At 40.4% G+C, this 23,755-nt stretch overlaps 1 pseudogene; it reads right to left on the bottom strand.

The window, feature by feature from the left end:
• Positions 1 to 10,469: 10,469 nt before the first annotated feature.
• LOC147377751 (large ribosomal subunit protein uL16-like) lies at positions 10,470 to 10,916 on the bottom strand (annotated as a pseudogene).
• Positions 10,917 to 23,755: the final 12,839 nt, after the last annotated feature.

Genomic DNA, 23,755 nt, shown 5'->3' with positions numbered 1-23,755 from the left:
ATAGGACCCCTGGGAATTGCTCTAAGAGGCCAAGTTGTGCTGACACTGGACAAGATTTGCTGTAGATGAGGCAGGAATGCAAAAGACTTTGGACCAGTACTGAGTATAGTAAATTTTGTTTTATATTTAATATTATTATCAAAAATAGCAGGATAGAGAAGATACTACCACAGTAGAGTAATTAATAATAATTTTGTGTGTTCAGTCGTGTCCAATTCTTTGCAACCCCATGGACTATAAATTTCCAGGCTCCTCTGTCCATGGGATTGTCCAGGCAAGAATACTGCAGTGGGGTGCCATTTCCTCCTCCAGGGGATCTTCCTGTCCCAGGGAATGAACCTGCGTCTCCATGTCCCCTGCACTGCAGTCAGATTCTTTACCACCGGGCCACCTGGAAAAGGGACACAAAAGCTGTCAGTGAAAACCTTCCAGAAATAAGGTCCTGCTTAAAGAGCCTGCCCTCCATCTGAAAGTCTGAGAAAGCTACTAGGTCATCACATAGTAAGGTACAGAGCAAGTACGAGGACAAATAGCCCACTCTTTCTATGGCAAATGATCCTACATTATAAAAGTATCAGATAAAAGACAAAGGGGAAGGAAACATGTAAAACTACTATAACAGAATAACATCTGAAACTCAAAGCGGGAGTGTGTCTTGGTTTTAAGAGTTGAGTGTAAGGGAGTATCTAACACTGAAACATTGGGTGTATCCGTTCTATTATTAAACTGTCTATGGAAGAGCAAGCTGATACAATTAGCCTTGTAATGAAATAAGGTGTATAATATGAAAGGAAGAAACAAAATTATGATTCTTCACAATAGGATCAATACAAAACAAATAAAGCAAAATTAATATTACCTAATAATAGATCTTCTTTTAATAATAAATGTTTTTAGTATTTTAAAATAAAATCATATATAAATCATAAAGACTCATATCTAAAAAAAATTTTTTTAGAACTTTACTCAGACTCAAAATACTTTGTGTGATGAATGGGTCTTCCTGTTTAGGAAGTTCCAATATTCTAAGGATGTCAACTCTTTTCTGATTAAACTATATAACTTTTATTAGGAATTTTTGATTGTTAGAATGGGGGTGAAGGATGGGAACTTAACAACATTATTCGAAATTCACCTGGAAGCATAAGCACAGATATACACACAATTTTTTTTTTTTACTTTTTTGCTATATGTTAATACAATTTAGAGGTAAACATGGCATTACCTGAAAAAAAAAAAAAAAACTATTTAAAATACAATACATAGTATGACACTGATAAAGTAGATGAATGAATAAATGAATGAGTATATGAATACATTGGAGCCTTCAGCATGTTAATTGTAGTTATTTTTTTATTTAACTTTTAAATTAATTTTTATTGGAGTATAGTTGATTCACAATGTTGTGTTAGTTTCTGATGTACAGCAAACTGAGTCAGTTATACATATAAATTCATCCACACTTTTTTTTTAGATTATTTTCCCATATAGATAATTACAGAGTATTGAGTAGAGCCCCTTGTGGTATACAGTAGGTCCTTTTATTTATCTGTTTTATATATAGTAGCATGTGTATGCCAGTCTCGATCTCCAAATTTATCCCTCCCCCTCTTTCTCCCTTGGTAGCCGTAAACTTGTTTTCCACATCTGTGACTCAATTTCTGTTTTGTAAATAGGTTCATCTGTGCTGTTTCTTTAGATTGCACATCTAAGCGATATCATGTGCTATTCGTCTTTCTCCATCTGACTTCCTTCATTCAGTATGACGTCTGTAGTTCATCCATGTCGCAGCAAATGACATGATTCCTTTCCCTTTTATGGCTGAGTAATATTCCATTGTATCTATACACTATGTCTTCTTCATGTATTCATCTGTTGATGGGAACTTAGGTAGCTTCCATATCTTGGCTATGGGAAATAATGCTGCTATGAACACTGGGTGCATGTATCTTTTTGATTTAATGTTTTTGCTTTCTTCAGATATATATACTTAAGAGTGGAATTGCTGGATGACAGAGTAGGGCTTTTCAGGTGACTTAGTGGTAAAGACTCTGCCTGTAAGTTCAGGAGAGGCAGGACACTCAGGTTCAATCCTTGGGTCAGAAAGATTCCCTGGAGAAGGCAATGGCAACCCACTCCAGTACGATTGACTGGAGAATCCCATGGACTGAGGAGCTTAACGGGCTATAGTTTATAGGGTCACAAAGAGCTGGACACGACTGAGTGACTGAGCACACGTGCATCATAGTTCTGCTTTTAGTTTTTTGAGGAGCCTCTGTACTATTTTCCATAGTGGCTATACTAGTTTACATTCCAACACTCTATGGAGGTGAGATGATATCTCCTCGAGGTTTGGATTTATAATTAGAAATGGTGAACATCTTTTCTTGTGCCTGTTGGCCATTTGTGTATCTTCTTTGGAAAAATATGTATTCAGATCCTTTTCCCGTTTTTCAGTTAAGTTGCTTGTTTTTTGGTATTGAATTATATGAGCTTTTTACATATTTTGGATATTAACTCTTTATCAGTCATATCATTTGCAAATATTTTCTCCCATTCAGTTGGTTGTCTTTTCATTCTGTCAATGATTTCTTTGGCTGTGCAAACCTTTTAAGCTTAATTAGGCCCCATTTGCTTATTTTTGCTTTTGTTATTTTACCAGAGGAGACTGATAAAAAAAATTGCTGTAATTTATATCAAAGAGTGTTCTGACTATATTTCTTTTTTCCGGGAGTTTTATAGTCTCAGGTCTTACATTCCATTCAGTCTGTTTTGTATATGGCATGAGAAAATGATCTGATTTTACTCCTTTATATGTAGTTGTCCAGAAAAACAGTACATTTTTGGGAGTCAAATAGATCATTACTATTAAACACACTGGCCCGCAGACATACATGAAGATTTTCACAGACACAGAGGATACTGTCAGTGAAGAGCTAAATAAACGATGACATTTGTAATTATTATGCCTGAGTTAGTCTCACCATCGTTGTGCGCTCTGTTACTAAGTTGTGTCCAACTCTTTTGCAAGCCCGTGGACCATAGCCCTCCAGGCTCCACTCTCCGTGCGATTTGCCAGGCAAGAATACTGGAGTGGGTTGTCATTTCCTTCCCCAGGGGATCTTCTCAACCTAGGGATCAAATCCATGTCTCCTGCGTTGGCAGGTGGGTTCTTTACCACTGAGCCATACCAAGTACATTAATAAGTTATATTTAAAAAAAAAAATTAAAATTAAGGGAGTAATATATTTGAATGAAACAATTATTAGTCAGATACAAAATATTTATCTCTGTAAACAACATGTGACTGCTCTTGCACTCAAAATATGAATACCTTGATGAAGAGGGCACCACTAGACTTTAGCACAAATTGGGATGCTAATTTTTTTCCTTGCTCTGTAGACCAAGTTGGAAAACTGCATTCAGATGACCAGAAATCAAAGCTCTCTCATTTCTTCTAGAGAACATAATCTGTGTCATTACCACATTTCTTCACAGTAAGTATCTTCATAATTAATTTTATTTTTTATTTATAATGAAAGCCCAGTAGTCCCAGTAGCAGAGTTTTTTTACAAGCATACTGTTACAAATTCCACTGCATATTACAGAGAAATGCCTGGAATCTCATTAGCTGTGCTTCAACACATTTAACACAAATTTTCATGTTTACGCCTAACTGCAGTTTCATCCTTCCCTTGCTGAAACCAAGATCCCCTGGGTGGGCCTCAAAGTCACAGAGACTGGGTGGCCAAGTATGGAAAATAGCAAATGACTGGAAAATAAGACAAAGGCAAGTTTGGGTTCCACATGCTGTGCTCATTTCCTGCATGAATATTGAATATACTCGAGCTTCATTTCTCTGATGTGTAGGAACGTGATTTTTCCTTAGTTTTGAAAGAGGACATCACCAACCAGTAACAGAAAAATCCTTGTTTTTCAAATGCAGCAAATGTTTCTGTGATTCCATGCCACTCTCCTCAATTTACTCTTATTACTATAAAGTAGCTCTTTAAGAAACTCTCCTATTAAGTCAGCTGTTTGCTATCTGGTCACTCAGCTGTGTCCGACTTGTTGCGACCCCATGGACTATAGCCTGCCAGGCTCCCCTCCATGGGATTCCCCAGGCAGGAATACTGCAGTGGGTTGACATTTCCTTCTCCAAGGGATCTTCCTGAGCCAGGGATTGAACCCGTGTTTCCTGCCTGGCGAGTGGATTCTTTACCACTGAACCACCAGGGAAGATACAGAGATAACTGGTTAAGGTGATGGTTGTCAGTGTTCTTTCTCTGATCCTCATGATATCTGCTCACTAAAGATGTTCAGAACACGCCAGTCTCCTGTAGCATCAACTTAGATGCATTATTTCGCTTTCCTTATTTTGCCAAGCTCTATTCTCCCAGGTTCAACTTCTATAGCAGATTTGGTGTGGAAAAGTATCAGTTTAGTTCACCACCCCTCTCCACCTTTCTTGCTGCTCCTTACCTCCTAGACTATAAGCTCCAGGAGGGCAAAATGTGTTACAATGTCTCTTTCCCAATTGTAATGTCAGTGCTTAGCCCAGCCAGGACATATTTACTGAAAGAAGGAATAAATGGACAAGGAATCAACAGCCTCGGTCTCATTTCCGGCTGGTCATGAGTTAGGTCCATGAACTTACAGCAGTGGTCCCCAACATTTTTGACACCAAGAACCGGTTTGATGGAAGACAGATTTTTCACAGACGGTGGGAGGGGTGGTTTTAGGATGATTCAAGCACATTGCATATATTATGTTGTAGCTGATCTGAAAGGAGGAGGAGCTCAGGTGGTAATGTGAGCAATGAGGAGTGGCTATAAATACAGGTGAAGCTTCACTTGCTTGCCTGTAACTCACCTCTTGCTGTGCGGTCCATGTACTGGTCCACCGCCCGGGTGTTGGGAACCCCTGGTCTACAGCACATTACTGAGTCCGTCTCATCCCTGGGCCTCATTAAAAAGCTTTCCAAGGCTGGACAAAAGGATGACTTGGTGTAGATGATAGCCTAACAATATGTCCCTGACAGCTTGTCTTTCCTATTTTTTTCTGGAATGTACCAATAAGCAAGGAGCATTCTGGAAGACTCCAGGTATTGAAGGGTGGCCATGAAGAGGTTCTGGTATTAGGATACAGCATAGGACCCATCAGGCAAGCAGAAGGTTCACTCCTTACTGCTGCTGCTGCTGCTAAGTCACTGCAGTCATGTCCGACTCTGTGCAACCCCATAGACGGCAGCCCACCAGGCTCCTCATCCATGGGATTTTCCAGGCAAGAGTACTGGAGTGGGGTGCCATCACCTTCTCTGCACTTTTTACTAGAGACTGTTAAAAACAGCATATGCTTGAGAGCCAGTTTTTGCATAATGAAACCTCTGTACACTAGGGAGGGCTTCCCACGTGGTGCTAGTGATAAAGAACCCTCCTGCCAATGCAGGAGACAAAAGAGATGCAGGTTCAATCCCTGGGTCGGGAAGATCCCCTGGAGGAGGACATAGCAATCCACTCCAGTATTCTTGCCTGGAGAAGCCCATGGACAGGGGAGCCTGGCGGGCCACAGTCCATAGGGTCAACTGAAGTGATTTAGCTCACATGTACAGCAGGGGACTCAATTATCTTACACAGCCCAAATGTTCAAGAAGAGAATGTACTCTATTTTTCTCTGAGAAATATAATCTGATTTATAATCTGATCATTTATAACATTCTATTTGATGGGTTGTTCCTATTCAATCACTAAGTCATGTTCAATTCTTTGCGACCCCATGGACTGCAGCACACCAGGCTTCCCTATCCTCTACTATCTCCCAGAGTTTGCTCAAGTTCATATTCATTGAGTCAGTGATGCTATCCAACCATCTCATCCTCTGTCGTTCCCTTCTCCTCCTGCCCTCAATCTTTCCCAACATCAGGGACTTCTCCAATGAGTTTGCTCTTCATATCAAGTGGCCAAAGTAATGGGGCTTCAATTTCAGCATCAGTCCTTCTAGTGAATATTCAGGGTTGATTTCCTTTAGGAAATCTGATGGGTAGCAAGGGAAAAAAAACTATATGTCAGTCCAGTTGATTTACCTAGATTTCGTGTGTGCTTAGTCGCTCAGTTGTATCCAACTCTTGCGACCCCATAGACTGTAGCCCGCGAGGCTTCTCTGTTCATGGGATTCTCCAGGCAAGAATATTGGAGTGGGTTGTCATTTCCTTCTCCTGCTGCTGCTGCTAAGTTGCTTCAGTCATGTCCGACTCTGTGTGACCCCATAGACGGCAGCCCACCAGGCTCCCTCGACCCTGGGATTCTCCAGGCAAGAACACTGGAGTGGGTTGCCATTTCCTCCTCCAATGCATGAAAGTGAAAAGTGAAAGTGAAGTCGCTCAGTCGTGCCCAACTCTTAGCGACCCTATGGACTGCAGCCCACCAGGCTCCTCCGTCCATGGGATTTTCCAGGCAAGAGTACTGGAGTGGGGTGCCATTGCCTTCTTCTAACCTAGTTTAAAGTAATATAAATGAGATAAATGCTTGGTTTCCCAGACCCAGTCCCTCTTCTGGATACACATGGTGGAGGCACAGAACCTTGTGTCAGAATGGAAGGGGTGGAGTCCTTGAATCCACATGGTGGCCTCTGTGAGCCTCTGGGCCTTGCAGCAGAGTGGCTGGCCCCAATAGCCTCCGCACCGAGCCTAGTGCTCGGTTCTTGCCCTCAACCTTGGGCATCTGTCTGTTGCTGGAGCCTGTGACAGTAGAGCTCAGAGCCTGTCCTCTTCCATCTTAGAATACAGATGAAGCTTCACTCACTTTCCTGTCACTTACCTCATGAGTGCAGCCCGGTTCCTAACAGGCCATGGACCAGTATTTGGTGTGCTGGTCTGACCTCATGTCTCTGTCACACTGAAGGCCCCCCTATGTCTCTTCCGTGTCCTCCTCACCACCTTCAACCTCATCACTGAGTTTTCTGGTCCCAGCTTTATAAACAGTTAGGTCCACACTTACCTCCTTTTTACTGATCATTAAGATTCTAACGTTTCTAATAAAAAAATCTCTCACCTGCCCTCTGAAATCCATATGCCCTCCTTTACTTCCTCTCTCCTTCTGCTCATGTTTTGACAGTAAGATGGAAGCGTGTTTGAGACTTCCCTGATCCAGAGGTTAAGACTCCGTGCTTCCAATGCAGGGGGTGTGGATTTGATCCCTGGTTGGGGAACTAAGATTTCACATGCCAAGTAGTGCAGCAAAAAAAAAAAAATCAAAGTTAAGATGAACTCATGTTACATACATCAGTCTCATTCACCCAACTTTCCTGGTTCAGTTTTTCTAAAAGTGGTGTTCCAGGGAAAAGCCTTTCAAATTTCCTTCCAACCTTCAAGTCTCTAATAATAAACATTGAGGTTTTTTTTTCCTCTGCCCAAGAAAATGATGTATCTGGTGTGTAATAAGGACTTTCATTCTTCTTGATGCTCTCATGAATTCACGAGATTCACCCTTCCACATCTTCCTCATTCCTCAAAGTAATTCAAAGTAGGACAGGAAGGAATAGATTTGGGGCAGCCCACTAAGTGCTACCATCTCATGATAATACTAAATAGGAGGTTCAACCCTCATGTATTCATTCTCTGAGGTCCATGGGAAACTTACCTGCCTTTGCCATTTAAAATCTTAGCTGGAAAAATGTAAAGATAAAGGGAAACAAATCATTCTCTCCACCAGTGCCCCCAAAAGCCTATACAAAATGTTAATTAGAAGACTTAACTAGAATTAAAAATTTCCCCTTTCAGTGGTCAAATACCTGTGATATCAGATGTGACCACAACACGCCTTCTTGGATCAACAGCACTAGATCACTAGAGCCCTGAAGTCAAGCCTTCTGAAACCTAAGCTATATTGTACCTGCCTATTCAGACACTGGCCACCACAGCCAAAGCAAGGTATTGGGCATATTCAGGTTTTATTTTGGTCACCAAAATACCAGTTACCACTTATCTTTGTTTAGACTTTCAGGTGTATGTACTACCTGTGCAGATTGCCAGAGGAACAGGTATAGGAGATCAAAATATCAGCTTTAATGATGGCGTGGCTAGACTGGAATCCCTGGTGGCTCAGACAGTAAAGAATATACCTGCAATGCAGGAGACCTGGGTTCAGTCCCTGGGTTGGGAAGATCCCCTGGAGAAAGGAATGACAACCCACTCCAATATTCTTGCCTGGAGAATTCCATGGACAGAGGAGACTGGAGGGCTATAGTCCCTGGGGTCTCAAAGTGTTGGACATGAGTGAGCAACTAACACATGGCTAGATTGGAGATAAAGGTCTGCACCCAAGGATGTTTTTCCTTGAAATAAACAACCAATCAGTCACAGGCAGATCAACCATCAGGGAAAAAGAGTTTGCTCCACTTGAAGGAGAAAAGAGTGGGCAGCAGCCCTGAACAGTCTTGCTGTAAAAGAACTGGCCACTATTCATGCCTGTCTCCATTTTCTAACACTACCATAACAAAGCAGCACAAACGAGGTGGCTTAACACAAAGATGATGTGTTCTCTCACAGCGCTGGAGGCGAGAAGTCTGAAATCAAGTTGTTGTCAGGGCTGTGCTCCCTCCTAAGCTTATTAGGGAGGATTCTTCCTTGTCTCTTCCACCTTCTAGTAGCCCTGGTGTTCCTTGGCTTGTGGCTGTGTAACTCAATCTCTGCCGCCATTTTCACGTGGCCATTTTCCCTCTGTCTCCATAGAGACAGCTTCTTATAAGAACACTCGACATATTGGATTAGAGTCCAAACTAATGACCTCATCTTAATTTCATTATATCTGCAAAGACCCTATTTCTAAATAAGGTCAAATTTATAGGTTGGGGGGTTAGGACTTATACATCTTTTTTCTTTCTTTGTAGGGGACACATGCCTGTGACCTTCAGCATATTTATTCCACCACAGAATAAAGCCAGGGTAAAAGAACTGGACGTGGAACAACAGACTGGTTCCAAATAGGAAAAGGAGTACGTCAAGGCTGTATATTGTCACCCTGCTTATTCAACTTCTATGCAGAGTACATCAAGAGAAACGCTGGGCTGGAAGAAGCACAAGCTGGAATCAAGATTGCTGGGAGAAATATCAATAACCTCAGATATGCAGATGACATCACCCTTATGGCAGAAAGTGAAGAGGAACTAAAAAGCCTCTTGAAGAAAGTGAAAGTGGAGAGTGAAAAAGTTGGGCTTAAGCTCAACATTCAGAAAATTAAGATCGTGGCATCTGGTCCCATCACTTCATGGCAAATAGATGGGGAAACAGTGGAAACAGTGTCAGACTTTTTGGGGGGGGCTCCAAAATCACTGCAGATGGTGATTGCAGCCATGAAATTAAAAGACACTTACTCCTTGGAAGGAAAGTTATGGCCAACCTAGATAGCATATTCAAAAGTAGAGACATTACTTTGCCAACAAAGGTCCGTCTAGTCAAGGCTATGGTTTTTCCTGTGGTCATGTATGGATGTGAGAGTTGGACTGTGAAGAAAGCTGAGCACCAAAGAATTGATGCTTTTGAACTGTGGTGTTGGAGAAGACTCTTGAGAGTCCCATGGACTGCAAGGAGATCCAACCAGTCCATTCTGAAGGAGATGAGCCCTGGGATTTCTTTGGAAGGAATGATGCTAAAGCTGAAACTCCAGTACTTTGGCCACCTCATACGAAGAGTTGACTCATTGGAAAAGACGCTGATGCTGGGAGGGATTGGGGGCAGGAGGAGAAGGGGTCGACAGAGGATGAGATGGCTGGATGACATCACCAACTCGATGGACGTGAGTTTGAGTGAACTCCAAGAGTTAGTGATGGACAGGGAGGCCTGGCGTGCTGTGATTCATGGGGTCGCAAAGAGTCGGACACAACGGAGCGACTGAACTGAACTGAAAAGGATGTCAGAACTGTGCCTTCCACTAAGTCAGATAAAATGTGCTTTCCATGGAGGGCCCAGGGAGAGGGAAAAAAGAAGGCAGAAAAATATGATTGCATTTATGGCAAAAGTCAAAGGAAGCAAGATTATAAAAGAAACACAGTTGATTTTATAATTACCTTAGACAAACAAGGACTTACAGGGACTGTTTCAATAGTGCCTATGTATTAATCCAACACTCGATATATTAATCTTAACTATGGATATTTTGAGATAGTTGAACTGAGATTTAAAAGCTTCTATGTGTTCTGGATATTAATTTTTTTTTTTTTTGGACAGGAAATAGCATTTATTGGTGAGCATAATTAAAGAGGGGACAGCACTGATGCTCATGAGTGCAGGGCCCGGCCATTTGTCGAGGGGACCACGATTAGGGATGTATTTGACCCCACAGCCGTCTGGGATGAGCTGCTTTTCTGCCACCATGTTCTCAAATTCATCCGCGTTGAACTTGGTAAATCCCCACTTCTTAGAGATGTGGATCTTCTGGCAGCCAGGGAACTTGAGCTTGGCCCGGCAGAAGGCTTCAATCACATGTTCCTTGTTCTGCAGTTGGTGCGGATGGACATTATGACCTGGCCAATGTGGACCCTGGCCACTGTGCCCTGGGGCTTTCCAAAGGCACCGCGCATACCTGTCTGGAGTCTATCAGCTCCAGCCAAGACAACATCTTGTTGATGTGGATGACATGGAAGGGGTGGAGACGTACTCGGATGTGAAAACCATCTTTGCCACAGCTTTTCACCATGTACTTGTTGGCATAAATACAGGCATCCTCCAGGGCTTCAGAGGAGAGCTGCTCATACTCATCTGACACCATGTGGCCACAGAGTGGGAACTCATCCACTTTGGCCTTCTTACGCCCCAAGTCGAAGATGCGAATCTCAGCATCAGGGAAACCTCGGCAGAAGCGTGGCTTTGGGTATGGCTTGTTCTTACAATACCGGTAACACCGGGCAGGGTGGCGGCACATGGCAACACCTGGATCTTCAATGGTGTGCCAAAGGGAAAGAGCTGGATATTAATTTCTTACCAGATATGTGATTTCAAATTTTTTTCCCATTCCATGGATTGCCTTTTTCCTCTGTCAACAGTGTCTTTGACGCATAAAAATTTTAAATTTTCATGCAGAAAAAAAAGAAATTTGCTAAATTTCATTTTAGCGTTGAATATGCTAAAATGAAATGACTTGAATATGCTAAAATTAAATTTGCATGTTTCCATCATTTATAAAATTAAGTTGACCTGAAGAAAATAGATGATTTATGATTAATCATTAAGCATGGGGGGGGAAAAAGAAAATAATTAACAATGTTCAATCATAAAGAAAATTCAAAAATGCGGATATCATTTTTTCCCACAAAATTGGCAAAAAAAATTTTTAAACCATAGTATGCTTTGTCACAAGCCTATATGGATAAAGAGACCCTCCTTTATAGCACTGGGAAGAATGGAAAGTATAACCTCATGGACAGTAGTTTAGTGCAACACAAATGCAATACATATCAAGCACTCTGTAGAAAGACTTTCCAAGGCACTGAGAAATTTTTCCAGTGAAGTATCTGAGGAAAACCTAGAATGTCCATACCAAGTTTTAATTATAATAATTTTCATCACAATATTATGATTATTTTGTGACAGAAACAAAATAAATAAATACCTAAAAGTAAATAGTAATACAGCTGTGTGATAGATAAACTACTATTGGTATCATTATAAAAAATTGATTCTGTAGAATGAGGATCAGCAAACTATGATCTACAAGCTAAATCTGATGCACTGCTTGTTTTTGTAGGTAAAGTTTTATTGGAACACATTGTACTTATGCATTTGTACATTGTGTGTGACTGCTTTCTCAGAGTTAAGTGATTGGGACAAAGACATTATTGCCTGTAAATCACAAAATACTTACCATTTGGCCCTTCACAGAAAGAGTATATTGATCTCTGCTATAGAAAAATTTACTTGATATGAGATAAGTTGCCAGTTATGCTTACAAACAGAAAAATTACAAAATGGTGTGCTTAGTATGAATCTTAGTATGGTTTTCAATGTGGATACATTTATTTAAATATTTTTGTATACATAGGTACTTATAAGCCCACGAAAAAATTAATAGTCATTATCCAAGAGAAATGGCATTTTGAGTAATTTTTTTTTCTTTTTTATTAAACTTCCTATCTTTTCCAAAATGTCTGCAATGAATATATGTATGTGTACATATAACCATATTTTTATAATAAATGTTGTTAATCCAAAAATTGAATTGTTTGATTCTGAGCCAGTTGCTTTTAACCCCTCTGAGCTTCAGCTTTGGCCTCAGTTAATAATAGAACCTGAGCCACCAGAGAAGCTCATCGTTAGCTAAGAGACAATAAAGTGCACATGAATGCTGGCACCTTAAAATACCAACACAGCATCAGTGGGGAGTTCTCATAAAGCTACTTAAAACAATAAAATTAACTCCAGAAATAGTACAAAGAAATATCCATATCTGACAGAGTAGCATCAAAGTAGACTTTCAGTTCAGTTTAGTTCAGTCGCTCAGTCATGTCTGAGTCTTTGTGACCCCATGAACTGAAGCAGACCAGGCTTCCCTGTCCATCACCAACTCCTGGAGCTTACTCAAATTCATGTCCATCGAGTCATTGATGCCATCCAACCATCTCATCCTCTGTCGTCCACTTCTCTTCCTGCCTTCAATCTTGCCCAACATCAGGGTCTTTTCCAAAGAGTCAGTTCTATGCATCAGGTGGCCAAAGTATTGGAGCTTCAGCTTCAGCATCAGTCCTTCCAATGAATATTCAGGATTCATTTCCTTTACAATTGACTGGTTTGAGCTCCTTACAGTCCAAGGGACTCTCAAGAGTCTCTCCAATACCACAAGTCAAAAGCGTCAATTCTTTGTCACTCAGCTCTCTTTACAGTCCAGCTCTCACATCCATACATGACTACCGCAAAACTGATAAGTTTGACTAGATGGACCTTTGTTGGGAAAGTAATGTCCCTACTTTTTAGTACGCTGGCTAGGTTGGGCATAGCTTTTCTTCCAGGAGCAGACATCCTTTAATGTCATGGCTACACTCAATATCTGCAGTGATTTTGGAGCCTAAAAAAAATAAAATCTCTCACTGTTTCCATTGTTTTCCCTGTCTATTTGGTATGAAGTGATGGGACCAGATACCATGGTCTTACTTTTCTGAATGTTGAGTTTTAAGCCATTTTTTCACTCTCTTCTTTCACTTTCACCAAGAGGCTCTTTAGTTCTTCTTTGCTTTCTGCCATAAGTGTGGTGTCATCTGCATATCTGAGGATATTGATGTTTCTCCTGGCAATCTTGCTTCCAGATTGTGCTTCATCCAACCTGGCATTTCACATGATGTACTCTGCATATAAGTTAAATAAGCAGGGTGACAATATACAGCCTTGATGTACTCCTTTCCTGAATTGGAACCAGTCTGTTGTTCCATGTCCAGTTCTAACTGCTGCTTCCTGACTTTCATATAGGTTTCCCAAGAGGCCAGTCAGGTGGTCTGGTATTCCCATCTCTTTCAGAATTTTCCACAGTTTGTTGTGATCCACACAGTCAAAGGATTTGGCATAGTCAAAAAGCAGAAATAGATGTTTTTCTGGAACTCTCTTGCTTCTTTGGTGATCCAACGGATGTTGGCAATTTGATATCTGGTTCCTCTGCCTTTTCTAAATCCAGCTTGAACATCTGGAAGTTCATGGTTCACGTACTGTTGAAGCCTGGTTTGGAGAATTTTGAACATTACTTTTCTAGTGTGTGAGATGAGTGCAATTATGTGGTAGTTTGAGCATTCTTTGGCATTGCCTTTCTTTGGGATTGGAATGAAAACTGACCTTTTCCAGTCCTGTGGCCACTGCCGAGTTTTCCAAATTTGCTGGCATATTGAGTGCACCACTTTAATAGCATCATCTTTTAGGATTTCAAAGAGCTCAACTGGAATCCCATCACCTCCACTAGCTTTGTTCATAGTGATGCTGCCTAGACCCACTTGACTTCCCATTCCAGGATGTCTGGCTCTAGGTGAGTGATCATACCATTATGGTTATCTGGATCATGAAGTTCTTTTTTGTATAGTTCTGTGTATTCTTGCCACCTCTTCTTAATATCTTCTGCTTCTGTTAGGTCCGTACCATTCCTGTCCTTTGTTATGCCAATCTTTACATGAAATGTTCCCTTGGTATCTCTAATTTTCTTGAAGAGATTTCTAGTCTTTCCCATTCTATTGTTTTCCTCTATCTCTTTATATTGATTGCTGAGGAAGGCTTTCTTATCTCTCCTTGCTATTATTTGGAACTGTGCATTCAAATGGCTATATCTTTCCTTTTCTCCTTTGCCTTTAGCTTCTCTTCTTTTCTCAGCTCTTCATAAGGCCTACTCAGACAACCATTATGCCTTGTTGCATTTCTTTTTCTTGGAGATTGTCTTGATCACTGCCTCCTATATAATATCACAAACCTCTATCCATAGTTCCTCAGGAACTCTATCAGATCTAATCCTTTGAATCTATTGTCACACTCACTGTATAATCATAAAGAGCTTGATTTAGGTCATACCTGAATGGTCTAATGGTTTTCCCTACTTTCTTCAATTTAAGTCTGAATTTGGCAATAAGGAGTTCATGATCTGAACCACAGTCAGCTCCAGGTCTTGTTTTTGCTGACTAGAGCTTCTACATCTTTGGCTGCAAAGAATATAATCAATCTGATTTCAGTATTGACCATTTGGTGATGTCCACGTGTAGTCTTCTCTTGTGTTGTTGGAAGAGGGTGTTTTCTATGACCAGTGCATTCTCTTGGCAAAACTCTGTTAGCTTTTGACTTGCTTCATTTTGTACTCCAAGGCCAAATTTGCCTGTTACTCCAGGTGTTTCATGACTTCCTACTTTTGCATCCCAGTCTCCTATAATGAAAAAGACATCTTTTTGGGGTGTTAATTCTAGATGATCTTGTAGGTCTTCATAGAACCATTCAACCAGCTTCTTCACCATTACTGGTTGAGGCATAGACTTGGATTACTGTGAGATTGAATGGTTTGCCTTAGAAAATGAACAGAAATCATTCTGTTGTTTTTGAGATTGCATCCAAGTACTGCACTTCAGACTCTTTTGTTGATTCTGATGGCTACTCCATTTCTTCTAAGGGATTCTTGCCCACAGTAGTAGATATAATGGTCATTTGAGTTAAATTCACCCATTCCAGTCCATTTTAGTTCACTGATTCCTAAAATGTCAGTGTTCACTCTTGCCATCTCCTGTTTGACCACTTCCAATTTGCCTTGATTCATGGACCTAACATTCTAGGTTCCCATGCAATATTGTTCTTTTCAGCATCAGCCTTTATTTCCATCACCAGTCACACCCACAACTGGGTATTGTTTTTGCTTTGGCTCTATCTTTTCATTCTTTCTGGAGTTATTTCTCCACTGATCTCCAGTAGCATACTGGGCACCTCTTGACCTGGGGAGTTCATATTTAAGTGTCTTATCTTTTTGCCTTTTCATACTGTTCATGGGGTTCTCAAGGCAAGAATACTGAAGTGGTTTGCCATTCCCTTCTCCAGTGGACCACATTTTGTCAGAACTCTCCCCCATGACCCATCTGTCTTGGGTGGCCCTACATGGCATGGCTCATGGTTTCATTGAGTTAGACAAGGTTGTGGTTCACGTGATTACTTTGGACTGATTAAAGTGGATTTTAATTTTTACAAATAACCTCACTAGGGTAGATTGGAAGACTTTCTATAGGAATGGAGTTGTGCCTAATTCTGGTGAAAACTTTCAGGTGTTGTATTTAGGTGTGTCACAATATACTTATAAAATAGCTTATTTGGCTCAATGATTACAATAAGAATCCTAAAATCATAATCCATCTGTCTTTCAAAATTAACTACAGTTGCATCAGGAAGGCACTTTTTCCTCTGCTGATCATTTATTTCATTAAAAACAAAGAATAGAATCCCTTAGTGAGAAAGTAGGATCTATTTTTGACTTTGTGTGCTAGGCAAACTCCATGAAAAACACCATAAAAGAGTGAGGTATGAAATGTTATTCCAGAATTCTTTGGTTGTTTTCTGTCATATATTTAGAGCAATAAATTTTGTTTTGTCTATTTTGAGGTTTGATTTCTCTCCTAGAATATATAGTATTTCATTAAACCAGTATGTGTTCATGGTTTCTTTTCATCTTTTTTTAAATCTCCTCCTGTCATCAGCTTGCCCAGAAGCCTTTCCAGATAAGAATGCAAAGAGTATCTGAAAATAATAATAAAACCAGACCACATTCCTATGAACTGAAAAAACTTAGGAATGTGTAAATTATATAAATCGTGTGTTCCTGTTACACAGTTAAAATGATTGTCAGTGTCAGCTGTCTTTACATCAAAGTGGCCATTTTGATCTCTGCTAAGAACGAGCCCTATAATTATTTAGCACTGTCCAACTTTCTTAATGTCCACTCATTGCAAGTAACATCTATAGTTCCTTTTAGAAAAAAGTAAAGCAGCCAAGTTAGTTTTGTTTCTCTGACATGTTTATTAATATTTATATTAATACGCAAATGCATAGTACAATATTCAAAACTATTTTAAATCAATCACCAAATTACTAGGAGTTAAAGCAAAAACAACAGGATCACAAGTGTGTCAAAGTGCAAATGAGATGATGACGTGTATTATTTAAACTAAAGCTGGTTTTGCAGGAAGCCAAAACCCCCTATTGATTTAATTAAAGAAAAGAAAAATACAGTCAATCCAGATGTCTGGCAACATAAAAACCAAATACGGGGATGATTGATTGAATCTTTGACATGACTTACCAGATGTTTTAGCCTCTTGGAGACAGATTAGAAAGAAAGGATTCGGGTGGGTTTCAAGTTTCGTCATTTCTCCCTGGGTACTCGGTGTGAATCTTCTTTGCTTCAACTTTAGCTAACTTTTCTTTCTAATCACTGCAGCCTCTGGTAACATTATCTCATATTTTCTTTCAGACTGAATCTTGGGAAATCTTGATCAAACAACAAATTGAGAACCAAGTGGTAATGTATAAACAATGTCATTTCCTTTCCCCCTAAATACATGGCTTCATGTGGTTTTATCTTCTGGAAAGATAACAGGGAATGCAGGACCCCAAGAGCAGAGTGGTGAGAAGCACTGAAGATAGTCAAAGACATTTGAAATCTAACAAGATCAGCTGAAATGATAGAAATTCTGAAAAGGTATTATTAGCATGATTCCTCTGCAGTGCAAACCTTCACTGTTCAGATTGCCCTGTGTTAAGACACTCATCTTTCCTGGTGGCTCAGATGGTGAAGAATCCTCCTGCAATGCAGGAGACCCTTTTTTGTCCCCAGGAAGATTCCCTGGATAAGGGATTAGCTACCCATTCCAGTATTTTTTGCCTGGAGAATTCCACAGATAGAGGAGCCAGGCGGGCTACAGTCCATGGGGTAGCAAAGAGTCTGCCATGACTGAGGAACTAACACTTTCACTTTCAAGCCACTAATGAGTTGTTGGTGAGATAAGTTCTTTCTCAAAGGAAATAAATTACAGACTGATGATTGTGGTCAAGTGGTTGAGACCTTACCCTCCAATGCAGAGGAGGCAGGTTCAATCCCCATTCAGGGAACTAAAATCCCACATGCCTTGCGGCCAAAAAAAAAAACAAAACATAAAACAAAAACAATGTTGTGGCAAATTCAATTAAGGCTTTAAAAAAATGAATGGGTTCCTTCATCATGAGAATCTGCAGGTTTGCTTGAGCTATGAATTATGAAAACCCAGCTGTTGTTTTAAAGCAAACTGAATGGCAGAAGTCATTCTGGGTGTAGGCAAAAAAAGATTCCATTTTACATGCTATGATTTAAAAGAAACAAAGTAAGATGATTCCATTGTATCTTTACCTTTGGTCTGAATTTTCCACCCCTGAGACTTAAGTGATAATAAGGTTCATCTTTTACATCTGGAGTATTGGCTCAGTTGATTGGCTTAACAATTTTTTAAGAAATGCATTATCCTACCCATTTTTCATTGAGAAGTAAAGAGCTTTTCTAAGGACATAGTGAACAGTGACCCAGAACCCAGGTATTCTAAATCTGAGTCTTATGTAGTTCTGTGGTTGCCTCTGCAAAAGAGTTAGAAAAGAAATAATGTGACCGTTAGGTCTAAAAAAGTACTTTGCAAAATGCACACCACAGAGCTGTATTCATCAGATTTGTCTGCTCATACACTGAACTTCAAAGAAGGTAAGAAACAAGACAAGCCCACTTGGAGCCCAAAAACTGTTACGTAATCTCACTTGAAGACAGAATTCCTAGAGCCAAACTTACTCATTACATCAAATATTCTAAAAGATGAATTTTTTAATATTTTCTTTTCCCCCAAAAAAGCTAAATTTAAGGCATCTCTTCTCTATCTGAATTTTCTAAAAGTGTTACTATCTAATTCTGCTTCCATGTTTCAGTATGACTTTGATTCTTAGGGGCCATGTCATCTGAAGATATCTTTTCGTGTTCAAAATGATATTACAAAGAGTAATAACAATATAAAAGGCATTGATATGCAGCCTGCAAGTTCTTCTGCCTGTTGTTGTTGAGTCACTAAGTCATGTCCAACTCTGCAACCCCATGAACTGCAGCACACCAGGCTTCTCTGTCCCTCACTGTCTCCCTGAGTTTGCTCAAACTCACGTCCATTGAGTCACTGATATAATCCAACCATCTCATCTGTTGCCCCTCTTCCCCTCAATTTTTCCAAGCATCAGGGTTTTTCCAATAAGTCAGCTCTTCACCTCAGGTGGCCAAAGTGTTGGAGCTTCAGCTTCAGCATCAGTCCTTCCAATGAATATCAGGATTAACTGGTTTGATCTCCTTGCTGTTCAAGGGACTCTCAAGAGTCTTCTCCAATACCACAGTTCGAAAGCATCAGTTCTTAGGCTCTCTGCCTTCTTCTGCCTGGTAGTGTTGGTGGTTTAGTCCCTGAATTGTGTCTGACTCCATGAACTGTAGTTTGCCAGGCTGCTCTGTCCATGGGATTCTCCAGGCAAGAATACTAGAGTGAGTTGCCATTTCCTTCTCCAGGGGATCTTCCCAACCCAGGAATCAAACCCAGGTCTCCTGCATTGCAGGCAGATTCTTTACCAACTGAGCTACAAGGGAAGCCCCTTCTGGCCTGAGAAGGTCCCAAATCCCAGTGCTGTACTGTTGATTTTAATCTGCTTTCTCCATTAACCTTTCTCTTAACCCCTGTAATTTCCACTGGTGCCAAACTTCTCAGATTCTTCAGCCACAATCAATTTGCCTCAATAGTCATCACCAGCTCCAAAGCTTTGAGAAGAAAAAATGTTGTCCTGGTGAACACCTTTCGTTACTCGGCATCTTCCTGTTTAGCAGCTACTGCTCTTCCACTAGGCTGGGCTGTTAAAGTTTTTATTCAATTCATTTCGACTCATGTCTCCTGGCATAAGGTTGAGCACCTGGCCCAAGGTCAACCAATCAGAGAGCACTATCTCTCAAGTAAAACAATTGCTTGTGACAAGAAATTTGATCCAACCTGGGCCAGTGAGTGTCAACCCAAGGGCTTTTGCTGGCACTATCAGAGAAAGAGTGTCTCTTTCCTTTGATATTAATATCTGCAAAACCAATAAAACTCCCCGTGGAAATCCTGCCCAAGGAAAAGCCAACATTGATGGAAACAGAGCTCAAGATAGACAAGAGCAATCATCTGATCTTCCAGCCCAGCTGTCCCTGAAAGGTGCCACCACCACTTTTGACTCTTCTGTTACACAAAGCCATGAACTCTTTTTGGTTTTGTTTGTCTGTTGTGCTTGTTACTATATGAGTTGGGTTTCAGATGCTCATCACCAAGAGTTCTGTCCAACACAATCTTCAGCCTAACCTGTAAACATCCCTCGCTTTTAAAGGTTTAAATTGCAGTGTGGCTGACCTTGCTTTTAAAATAAAGAAGTTTGGGAATCAGAGGACTGCTCATTGATGTGGTAGCTATGAGAATATGTCCCTCAGATCTACTATATAAGGAAGATACTTGACTAATGTCCCCAGCTGCTATTTTCTGGATCCACCAGCACTTCTCATTCCCAACCGTGCTTCCCATGGGCTGTTTCCAGAGGAAGACTGAGTAGTGCAGAGATGGTAAAGCAGACCTTTCATTCGTATGAGATGTGAAACATCTCTGAAGAGTGAGATTGGCTGGAGAACTCCCCATCAGCCTTGTCAAGACTTCCTTACAACTGCATACTGTCCAAGATTCTTCCACCTAACCTTCTTTCTTTCCCTCTCTTTGAGGGTTCAGAACTATACAATGGTTTGACTGCTGTACTGGGCTATCCTGCTTTCTCCCCATTTTCCTTCACAGGCATTCTGTGAAGAATTTTGAAAGTTCTGGTATTTTTATCCCTGCTTACAAGCTAGTAAATTAGCCTGCCAACATTTCATGGATGCTGGCAGAAGACAAGAGATTCTTGGGTCAAAGACAAAGGAGAGTGTCTTGCTCACAGCTATGGCACTAGTGAGAATATCAGCATTTATCCAACTTATCCAAACCCCAAACCCAACAGAATGATATTAAGCGGGTCAGGTGACAACCCTAAATACAAAATAAGGGAAGAAGGGAGTTCTTTTCATTTTTGTTTTCTGTTTTTGAAGATTTTTTATGGAAAGATTCTGCAAGCTTAGAAAACTTGAATCTTTTATAATAAGCAGAGGATGAGATGGTTGGATGGTATCATTGACTTAATGGACATGAGTTTGAGCAAATTCCAGGAGACAGTGAAGGACAGGGAACCCTGGCATGCTGCAGTCCATGGGGTCACAAAGAGTTGGACACAACTGAGCAACTGAACAACAATTGTCTGCCTGAATTTCACCCTGAAGAGAGACATTTTCTTTACAACATTGGACAGTAAGCAGCTGTCTTATGCTCTGGAAGGAAAAGCTGTCTCTCATTCCCATGATTGTCCACTATACTAACACCCTTGGAAAGATGGTCTGGAACAAGGGCTGTCAGCATGTGTCCTCACAAGACGTGCAAAAATGCAAGAGACTCGTGTGTCTCCCAAGACCTGTCATTCAGTAAATTTCTTGCACATCTAACCTCATCTTGGCCTCTACTTCTAGGAAACCCAGACTAAAACAAATGATGTTGCCTTTAGTCAGACTGTGTGCCTTTTAAGAGTAAAAATGATGCTTTGTTTCTGTTTTTAGCCTCCATAGCACATAGCAGGGTGTTTGGCAAATATATGTTGATAGACTGAGCCATGGAATTGAGATTAAGTGTCCAGCCAATGAACAGAAAACTTGGACTTTCAAAAAGGGTAAGACATTCCTAAAATAGATCTTCTGATATAAATTCTCTCCAAATTCTCTTTGTCCATATTGGCTGAACTGAGACTTTTGCTGGACAATGATATGATTTAGTCATTTCTTCATCTCTGCCTGTCCCAAATGGCTGTAACATCCCAAGGTGATGGCATAGAAGTTTGGTTCATTCAGTGGAGAGCCTCTGATATCCTAAACACCAGGAAATATAGTCTAAGAGAACAGCCCTTGCCTCCTACCCACTCACAACACTAATAATTTTGTGTCCCAAAGTTTTCCCACAGGATTTTCATTCATGGAAGTGACTGAGTGAGAACATGGAGAGGCCAATACCACTGAAGAATTTTATTATTTACATTTACTTAGAAGGGAGGACATGCTGCACCATGCAGGGCCACATGGAGAGGCACCAGATTCGGTCAGGGGAGAGAAAGAGAGAGAGGGAAGTCTAGATCAGAGACTTTCTTGAACTTCCATGGGAAAGACAAGCCAGGACAAGGCAAAAAACTTAGGACTGGCTAGTTTGAATAATTCCAGCAAGCTTTGGGCCTTAGGAGCTGTCCCTCATTTTGTGGCACCCAGCCCGAGGTTGATTTAGCACAGGGGAATGTTGGCTTGGTGTGTGTTTGAGAAAAGAGATGGTTGGGGTGTAGGCTCTGGACTGGTTAATTTTCGTGTGAAAGGCATCTTCTCAGGTGAGCCCTTTACTGTTTCTAAAAGCTGGGCAGCCTTGGCAGAGGTATTCTTCTCCCATCTGCAAGGGCACAAATGCCAGAGCATCGGGGACACAGAAAAGAGGAAAATATCGTTAATTCAATTAACTGGTCCTGTGATGGATGGGTGTCGAATTATCAAACACAGAGTTTAAGAAAACACAGTTGGAACAGAGTGCTTCCCTTCTGTCTAAAATACAGGTAGCTCCTGCTGGTCACTGCACCCTCCCGCTAAATAAGAAGTCCATCCTTGACCTCCAGACAGTTGAATAAGGGAAGAAGAGTGGGGTTTTGTTTTGTTTTGTTTTCAGTTAAGTCATTCCGTTTCTCTTTCTTTCCTTCACCTTGACTTTGGCTTTCTCCTCAAACAAGTACCAACACCCTTGGATAAAGCCACTGATGGTTTAAATTTTGTTGGACTTCTGGGCTCAACTCGTGGAGAATGAATCTTCTCTGTGGTCATAGCCAGGCTTCTCCAACCCTGCTCCATGTCTGCCTTACCTTGATTTTACTCCCTACTCATCAGCAGGCAAAAATCAGTAAGTTATATCACCCTAAGTTAAGACACTCAGACATGGCCAACCCAGTAATTGTGCTCATGAATAAAACCTAGGTTGTCCTTTGAAATGATAAAGAACAGCCAGCAAGACTGGTCTTTCGGGTTGTTTTTCATTTTTATAAATATATTTACTAAACATAAACTCAAAGCATTTCTTGTCATGGATAAGATTAGTACTGAATTTTCATTAAGTTAAAAATAAAATTCAACTACTTTGTAAGTCGTTTGTTGTTTTGTTTTGTTTTGTTTTGAGGCTGTTGGGAGAAAGATGGTTGGTGGGGAGCACTCCACATAGATTATTTACTTGTCTGTAATCTGTTTGAAAATTGAAAAAAATTGAAAAATATCAATGCCTTAAAAGCTTTTATAAGGTTCCAACCATGGGCTAATAAAAAACAATAAAAACTAATTAAGAATTCAGCAATTCAAAACGGCATCTAATTTGGTGTAAATTAAAAAAGCATCTGAGAGAAACAAAGTCAGTGCTTAAGTTATGTGGGCTCTGGTTGGCTGAATGCCACTGAAAGTGCTTGTTTTTAAACACACCCCTAAAATGCACCTACATCATAAGGTACTATTAGCAATGTAGTAAAATTCACTGATAAAGTAATAGATTTTTAAAAGAGCAAAGAAGATAAGTGGCAACTATTGCGTTCCTCAATAGTCTGTGAGTTCCATTGCCCTATGGATGAAACTGCTTTTGTTAATCCAAAGTCAATGAGTTCCTATTTTCATTTATGAGAGTCAATGAGTCTCAGAATGCTCTGAGAAGTCTTTCATCAATTAGGTATAAAGGTTCACATTTTGATTTGTATCAGCCCTGAATGGAAACCACTCCTGCCAAGCACTATAGTTTATCAAGACATACTATTTATTTTTCTTCCAACCACACTCAATTCTAACTCCATTTCCTAAGACAAAGCACTGCTATAAGTGGAATTCAGGAAGACAAGGTGGTTCTAACTCACAGTAGATTCTACCAGGGAAAATAAATCCTGTGATCTGTGGCTGTGATAAGAATAAAGACCATCAAGACTAGCGGAAAATAGACACTGTGTCTAATTGGAATCCATACTTGCCGCTCAGGATAAGATATGACTCAAAGTAAATGTTTTTTGTCTTGTATGTATGGAATATTGGCTTTGCTGCACAGAGCCTTTTAACTTTTAGCCAATTGTCAATAA

The sequence above is a fragment of the Bos grunniens genome, chromosome 2, assembly GCF_055505025.1.
Source record: "Bos grunniens cultivar Pamir isolate PY7600 chromosome 2, Bosgru_T2T1.0, whole genome shotgun sequence".
Lineage (NCBI taxonomy): Eukaryota > Metazoa > Chordata > Mammalia > Artiodactyla > Bovidae > Bos > Bos grunniens.
The sequence above is the reverse complement of the archived record's forward strand: the minus strand, read 5'-3'. Positions and strand labels throughout refer to the sequence as shown.